General features: G+C 52.0%; 1 non-coding gene across 1 annotated transcript; it reads right to left on the bottom strand.

Moving 5' to 3' along the window:
- Positions 1 to 3,030: 3,030 nt before the first annotated feature.
- Positions 3,031 to 3,104, bottom strand: TRNAI-AAU. Its single transcript has one exon. It is a non-coding gene; the product is annotated as a tRNA-Ile (tRNA).
- Between the last annotated feature and the right edge of the window lie 5,152 nt (positions 3,105 to 8,256).

Raw genomic sequence — 8,256 nt, 5'->3', positions numbered from 1 at the left:
AGAGGAGAGAACCCAGAGGGTTTGAGGTCTGAACACTGTTCCGGGCTCATTGAGTGTATTAACTTTAAGGAGACAGCACATGGTCTTCCAGAGACTTTCCCAGAAGACACAATCTCTGTCTGTCTCTCTCCGCTATCACATACACACTCAGTCTGTGTGTCTCTACACACACACTGTCTCTATGCACATACACAAAGAGTCTGTGTGTGTCTCTACACACAGACATCACAGAGTATATGTGTCTCTACAAAAAGAGAGAGAGAGAGAGAGAAAGAGAGTGTCTCTACACACACACACAGTTGGTGTATCTGTGTCTACACACAGATGTAGGGTCTTTAACAATCATATCCCAAAACACATACTTGTGTTATCTTTGTTTCCTCTTACTTCCTGGCAATTTCTGCAATGCACAAAATTTTTCTGTAATTTTATTCTTTCAAAGTGTGTTTTTAAATATTTTGACTCCTCTAGAAATGTTATAATTTTTATTTCACTCTCACACTTATAACAACTGAGCTAGCCAGCTTACAGGAAGCAGTTCCTTAAGTGACCATATTGGAAGGAGTCAGTGGTGGACACAAGGATGGTGAGGCCTCCGTTATGAAATGGATGGATCAAGAGGCATACTACCCAGGGGCTTCTGTGCACAATCTTGCCTCCATGAGTGCCACACTCTGACCAGCTAATCTAGGCAAACCACGGGAAGCTTCTCAAGGTGTTCCTCTGGTGTGGGCTTGGATGCGAAAAGCACTTGGAGGTTCATAAGCTGTAGCAAAAAGTGTACATAGTAGGAGTAGCGATGGGGCTGTAGATTTCAAAATCAAGCTCATTGGCCGGGAGGGAGAGCCACTCAACTACAGAATTACTCACATCCCAGGGGTCCATGAAGGGAAGGAGGAGATGGGCGGGGTGGCACGTGATACCAGCTCAGCTGAGACCGTGAGACCATGCAGCCTCCTCATCTCAAGCAGCATGGCAGCCGTGGAGCAGAGCAGAGCAGAGCAGAGCACACAGACAGCTTGGAGACAGCCAAAGCGGGGAAGGGCTGCGTTGGTCTGGAAGAGGGAGTCGGTGGGTGTCTCTCCTGGCGGAGGCAGGGTGGTTTGGCTATATGCTGGGCCAGGGAGCCTGCTCGAGTTGCTGAGCTGGGCCTGCTCCTGGCTTTGCTTGGGTTAGAGGAAAGTGGTGAAGATAAGAACGGCCCTCCTGGGTGAGACCAATGGTCCATCTAGGCCAGTATCACGTCTTCTGACAGAGGCCGATGCCAGGTGCTTCAGAGGCAATGGCCAGAGCAGGCAATCATCAAGTGATCTATCCCTGCGTTGTCTTCTGATGTTTGGTGCTTGTTTCAGGGGCTGACTCTCAGCCCAGACACACTCCAGGGAGGGAGCGTTGGTGTTTGTGCCGAGGCGCGTGGCTGGGACTCGGACCCCCTTCCCCAGCTCTGGGTAGCCCCCCCCACCCCACCCAATCTCAGGCTGCGTTCTGCTTAAGGCCACAGAGCCCTTGGCTTTTTTTGCCCGGTGCCTGAGAGTCAGGCCAGCCGTGGGGAATAAGCTCAAGCGGTAGAGCGCTCGCATTGCATGCGAGAGGTAGTGGGGGGCGATGCCCGCGTTCTCCAAGCCTGTCGACTAAGGGCTCCTGATGAGCGTGGTGGGTGGGAGAGCCGGCCATCTGACTTTTGGCCTTGCTGCCCGTAGCGGTCAGGCCGAAAAATCAAAAGGCATCCTCCTCAGGCCCACAGCCACCCAGGGGCTCCTCTGCACCATCTTGCCTCCAGGAGTGCCACACTCTGACCAGCTGAACTAGGCAAGCCACGGGAAGCTTCTCAAGGTCTTCCCCTGGTGTGGGCTTGGATGCGAAAAGCACCCGGACGTTCATCAGTGGTTGCAAGAAGTGTGCCTAGTAGGAGTAGCGATGGGGCTGTAGCTTTCCACATCATCTCAATTTGGGCAGCTTTCCACTGCCCTTTTCTGTGTAATGTCCCTGCCACGGGTTTCCCTTGCGGGGCTGTACAATTCTGGCAGGGTGGCCATTTAGAACTCTTTTCCTTTCTTTTCTTTTTCGACTGGCCCCAGCGTTAGGCCCGTTTGGGTGTTTGTGTGTGTGTGTGTTTTCCCATTTGGAGGCATTTGGAAGTTTGGAAGGGGAGCCGAAAGAGGAGTCATTTTCCCAAGAAAGTTGGCTTTCTGCACAGGTAGGGCCCTTGGCCGTAACGCTTAGCTCGGTCAGTGCGTCTGCATGGGTTTCCTCCAGTGCCTCAAGAGCCTGTGCTAAACTCTCGGTACGGGCGTTTGGCTTCCGCTAGTCAGAGTGCCGTGCCTGCGTCTTCCCTGGGTCTTCCCAGGGCTGGCTCCCGTGAGGCGCGCATAATTTGGGAGGAAAGGGGTAGAAGAGAAAGCAAGTGACGCTGACTTAGAGTGGTGGTGCCCCTGGGCGGAGTGGTGGTCCTGCTCCTTCCTGTCTGAGGTGTGGGCTCGAGTGTGGGCTTGGGGGGTCTGTCTGTGGGCGGTGGGAGGATGGGGTCCAGGGAAGTCCCAAAGGTCACCCTGCGCAGGCGGCGTGCGAAGCCTCTCGCCTAGGTTGGGGTTGCCGAGTATTAAGCCTTTCTCTGTGGCTTGGGCTGGGGAGCGGGATCCGGTCTCGGGTACATTTGGGTGGAGCTGGCGGCCGGCAAGAATTCGGGCCATCAGGTCAACCCCCTGCGGACAATGGGGGCAAGCCGGCAGGCCTGCGATTTTGGCTTCCCGGGCGGGCAGCTCAAGCCTCGTCTCCTAGGAGCCTGGAAGGCAGCCGGCCAGGCTCACCCTACTCCTCCCCAGGCCCAAGTCCCTTTCAGGCAGCAGGTCAAGCGAGGAGCCCAGGGAGGGGAGGAAAGGAGGCGCCCAGAGCCTGGTCCTGCCCAGCGCTGGCCAGTCTCTTCGCCCAGCAGGGCTCTTGGCTGCTGCCAGCCCACCTGGTTTTGGCCTCTGCCACCCCTAGCAGTCAGCCAAAAGAGCAGAAGCCACCCTCTCCATCCCACCCACGGAGTGGCCAGCATGGGGCTTGAACCCATGACCTTGGCGTTATTAGCACCACGCTCTAACCAGCTGAGCTAGCCAGCCTACGGGAAGCCCTTGCTTGCCTGACCCTTTCGGAAGGAGTCACCGGCTGGTGCGCGGACGGTGTGGCCTCCATTATCCAATGGCTGGATCAAGCCCCTCACTGCCAAGGCAGGGGAATTAGCTCAAGTGGTAGAGTGCTCACTTTGCATGCGAGAGGGAGTGGGATCCATGCCCGCGTTCTCCAGCGACAAGGGAGCGACGGGACCTTCTCTTGCCCTTCTTTTAGAAGCCATGGACAGTCAGACGGCTCAGCTCCTCCAGTGGCCTCCATCCCTCTCCCCGCTTGGCCTCCCAAAAAGCCAGCCCTTGCCCAGCACAAAGCTCTTCCTCCCCGGCCCTCCTCCCCCTTGCGCTGACTGGGAGGCTGGAGACAGCTTGGGGAAGTTAGCTCAAATGGAAGATCATGGGAAAAGTAGTCAGATCCATACACACATTCTCCAGCCTGCTCTGCTCTGCTCTGCTCTGCTGTGCTCTAGTGGGGGACCTGGGCCTTTCTTGCTGAGCTCTCACTGGAGCACGATCCCTTTCCTCCTCCCTCCCTGCTAGTCTACGCCAAGCTCATTGGCCGGGAGGGAGAGCCACTCAAATACAGAATTACTCACATCCCAGGGGTCCATGAAGGGAAGGAGGAGATGGGCGGGGTGGCACGTGATACCAGCTCAGCTGAGACCGTGAGACCACGCAGCCTCCTCATCTCAAGCAGCATGGCAGCCGTGGAGCAGAGCAGAGCAGAGCAGAGCAGAGCACGCAGACAGCTTGGAGACAGCCAAAGCGGGGAAGGGCTGCGTTGGTCTGGAAGAGGGAGTCGGTGGGTGTCTCTCCTGGTGGAGGCAGGGTGGTTTGGCTATATGCTGGGCCAGGGAGCCTGCTCGAGTTGCTGAGCTGGGCCTGCTCCTGGCTTTGCTTGGGTTAGAGGAAAGTGGTGAAGATAAGAACGGCCCTCCTGGGTGAGACCAATGGTCCATCTAGGCCAGTATCACGTCTTCTGACAGAGGCCGATGCCAGGTGCTTCAGAGGCAATGGCCAGAGCAGGCAATCATCAAGTGATCTATCCCTGCGTTGTCTTCTGATGTTTGGTGCTTGTTTCAGGGGCTGACTCTCAGCCCAGACACACTCCAGGGAGGGAGCGTTGGTGTTTGTGCCGAGGCGCGTGGCTGGGACTCGGACCCCCTTCCCCAGCTCTGGGTAGCCCCCCCCACCCCACCCAATCTCAGGCTGCGTTCTGCTTAAGGCCACAGAGCCCTTGGCTTTTTTTGCCCGGTGCCTGAGAGTCAGGCCAGCCGTGGGGAATAAGCTCAAGCGGTAGAGCGCTCGCATTGCATGCGAGAGGTAGTGGGGGGCGATGCCCGCGTTCTCCAAGCCTGTCGACTAAGGGCTCCTGATGAGCGTGGTGGGTGGGAGAGCCGGCCATCTGACTTTTGGCCTTGCTGCCCGTAGCAGTCAGGCCGAAAAATCAAAAGGCATCGGTGACGTTATTGATATAAATGGGGACCATATAGAACATGGGTTGCAACCAAGGTCCTGTAGTGGCACCAAATCCTAAGTAAAGGGGGTCATATAAGGTGTCTAAGACCAGGTTCCGGGTTGCTGGTTATAATTATGCTGTCTGTATGTCTGTATCATTTTTAGTTGAAGTTATGAATGTTGGCTCTATGCTGTCAGTATTTCAAGTTTGTGCTGTGCTTCTGGGGGAAGCCTCCCAGACAAGCTGGTGTTAGCTCTGCCTAGCCTGTTTGATGGCCCATTAAGGACCATTAAGGACACAATGGACCCATGGAGAGAAGGCAGACACGCCTTGTGACTCAGCAAAGTATGCAGGGACTGGCCCATGTGACTCCAGGCTCCATGTTGCTGTGATTTTCCACAGTGAGAACAAAGAGATTCTTACACCTGGAAAAGCCTATATAAGGTTGATGCTTCATCTCCATCTTGTCTTCAATCCTGCTTCTGACCTCTGGAGGAACTTTGCTACAAACTGAAGCTCTACACTAGGGACTGAGGACCCATCCCAGCGGGGGATGCATTCCAGAGACTTAAATTGAACCTGCAGTTTATTCCATCACTGCTGCAAGCCTGAACTAAGAACTTTGCCATTACTGTATGTAATTGATTCCATTTAACCAATTCTACCTCTCTTCTCTACCTTTTTCCCTTTGTAAATAAACCTTTAGATTTTAGATTCTAAAGGATTGGCAACAGCGTGATTTGTGGGTAAGATCTGATGTGTATATTGACCTGGGTCTGGGGCTTGGTCCTTTGGGATTGAGAGAACCTTTTTCTTTTATTGGGGTGTTGGTTTTCATAACCATTCATCCCCAGGATGAGTGCACTGGTGGTGATGCTGGGAGACTGGAGTGTCTAAGGAAATTGCTTGTGTGACTTGTGGTAAGCCAGTGGGGTGAGACCAAAGTCCTTTTTGTCTGGCTGGTTTGGTTTGCCTTAGAGGTGGAAAAACCCCAGCCTAGGGCTGTAACTGCCCTGTTTGAGCAATTGGTCCTGATTTGGCACTCTCAGTTGGGTCCCGCCAGAATCGCTCCGTCACAGTGGCGTAGTCGGCAGGATCCACAGAACCAGGTCAATTAAGCTTTGGGTCAGAACCCCACGCTATCCAAATTTTAACTTTGGGATTGAGAGTTTGGTTGGTTAAAGATCAGTGACCATGAGACAGAAAGCATCAGGAAAAGCAAGGAAACTGCAAGCCTTGAGAGACAGCCTGCAGTTTGATTATGAGCAAGAACTGGCAGAAATTCGAATGGAGAAAGAGGCTGATGAGAGAAAGAAAGAAGTTGCTAAGAGAGAAGAAAAAGCTCGTAAGAGGCGTCTGGAGCTGCTGGCTGCTGAGGAGAAAACTTGACAGATGCAACAGGAGACAGCTAGACTCCAACTCCAAGTCAAAAAAGCAATGGAAGAACAGCAGAGACTGTATCCTCTTGAAAGTCCAGTTTGTAACAATGTTGGTATGTTGTATAACTCTGAGCAGTTGTCTGGGGGTAACCAAATGTACCCCAACAATGCCACCTGTTATGTCAATGCTGTTACTGTGTGTTCAGTAGGGGGTGGCCCCATAAATTGTGCCAGTGCTATGGATGGGAATGGTAATGGAAAATTCATAGAGTGTGTAAAAGTCAATGGTAAAAGCTGTTTAGGGCAAATTATGGCTTCTAACATCACTCTTGTTAAAGCAGATCTGGTCAAAGAGGAAGATTATTTACCAAATCAGAGTGTGAATGTTGTGATCCTCTGTGAGTTTACTGTCCGTGTGCCTTTAGCCAGAATCCACCTTGAGTGGAATGGGGCTCAGCATGAAGTGATAGCTGGCGTCAGGAAGTTATTGCCTAAAGATCTTTTAATTGGGGAAAATGTTAAAGCTTTGTTTAATCCAGGTAGCCAGTCACAGGAGAGGAATGATCTTAAACCTGTGCCTATTGTGAGCAATGATTTGCCTGAGGTGGGTTGCTCCAAAGGTTTGTCTGTGCAAAAAAGCAGTTTGTCTGGGAATGAAGTTTCTGAATGTCTGTCTAATGTCTCAGAAGTGAATCTGGAGTTAAATCAAGAGCAGAAAGATCTCATTGGGGAGGAAAATGTTTCTCAGGTTAAATCCCTAACTAAGGAAGGAGAGGGTAAATTTGTAATGGGTAATGGATTGGTGGCTAGTGCAGCTTGTAGAAGTAAACCTGAAATGGGTAACTGTGATTTGCTAAAAGTAGCTCAGTGTAGTGAAAAGAGCAGCAGCTTATCTGTTGGGAGAGGCAATGTGCCTGGTAGGGAAAGTTTGAAGGAGCCTAGGCAGCCTTGTGAGCTGATGGCTTTGTCTAATCAGCAGTTTGGGAAGGGAGGGATAGTGGAAGATGAGTGTCCCTGTCCCTTACCTGTTTCCTGTGTGGAGAAATGTGACAGTGAAGGGAATGTGCCTGTGTCGGTCAGGGGTATTGACTTGCCTATGAAGGAAGCTACCCCGGTCTCCAAGCAGGTGTCTGTGAACAGCCCTGTGTGCTGGGACAAGGGAAATGAGGTCCCAAGCTGTGTGTCTGGTGAAGGAGAATGTGTCTCCGGCTCTTCTGTGTCTGTGGAGCAGACAGAAGGGGCCTTTCGGCCTGTGATGGGTGAGGGTGATTCAGTTGTCTCGAAGTTGGTTGTAAATACGGCTAAAGCCCAGGAAGGGAATAGTCCTGAGTTTGTGTCTGCTGGGGAGAATGGCACTGTGACTAGGTTGCATCCAGTTAGTGTCTTAGCAAAATCCCAGAGACCAGACAGTTCTGGTGCTTGTAGTTGGCCAGTTGCTAATGTGTGGTTGGAAAAGGGTGCAGCAACTCTGTCTGATCAGGGTGATACCCTAGCCAGGGCACAAGGAGAGCATGAAGATGATTTAAGTGTGTTACCTACTGACAGTTTGACAACTTGTAGCAAGAAGGAAAAGATTCCTGAACTTGTTCAGGGCCAAGGGAAGGAGACTGCTTCGGACCTGTTATCTAGAAAGTCTGTAGGTGTGCCTAAAAGGGGATTGTGTAGAAATCCGCCTGTGGGGCCTGAAGTGAGTCTAAGTGTAAGTAAGACCCAGAAAGCGGCTGTGGTTGCTCAGGGAAGTGTTTCTGTAGAGCAAGCCCTAGGTGGAGAGGGGAAGGGCAGAATTTCTGTGAGGGGTGAATTGCTGCTTAGAGAAGCGCCTAGGGAAAGGAATCCTCATGGTAGCCTGTGCAAGCAGTTTACTGCAACTGAAGGGTGTAAAAGTGATTTAATCAAGGAAGTTTCAGTTCCTAACAGCCAGAAATTTTCTGTTGTGAATGGATCCACTGACTTTCCTTTTGAGAGATCCAGTGTGGGCAGCTTTGAAAAGGTCTCAGGTGGAGTAGAAGCTGTTAAGGAAGTGGAGCAGCCCTATAACCACCTGGCTGTGTGTAGCCAGCTTGTTGGGGAGACAATGGTGGTGGGACAGGAATGTCTCCATGCTGAATCTGTAAGTGAGCAGTCTGTGCTTCAGGATCTAAGGACAGATTCAGTTACTGGCATTTCAAAGCAGAACAGTTTTATGGCTGAATGCTTGAGGAGGCAGGGGAGAGCAAGCCAGCTCTCACCCTCAGGCTCTTTGGATTTGTGTGGTATCTCTGTAAGACGAAGTCCAGCCTTGAAATCCATAGCAGCTGAAGAGTTAAAA

The sequence above is a fragment of the Mauremys reevesii genome, linkage group 1 (assembly GCF_016161935.1).
Source record: "Mauremys reevesii isolate NIE-2019 linkage group 1, ASM1616193v1, whole genome shotgun sequence".
Classification (NCBI taxonomy): Eukaryota; Metazoa; Chordata; order Testudines; family Geoemydidae; genus Mauremys; species Mauremys reevesii.
This window is presented reverse-complemented; position numbering and strand designations above follow the sequence as displayed.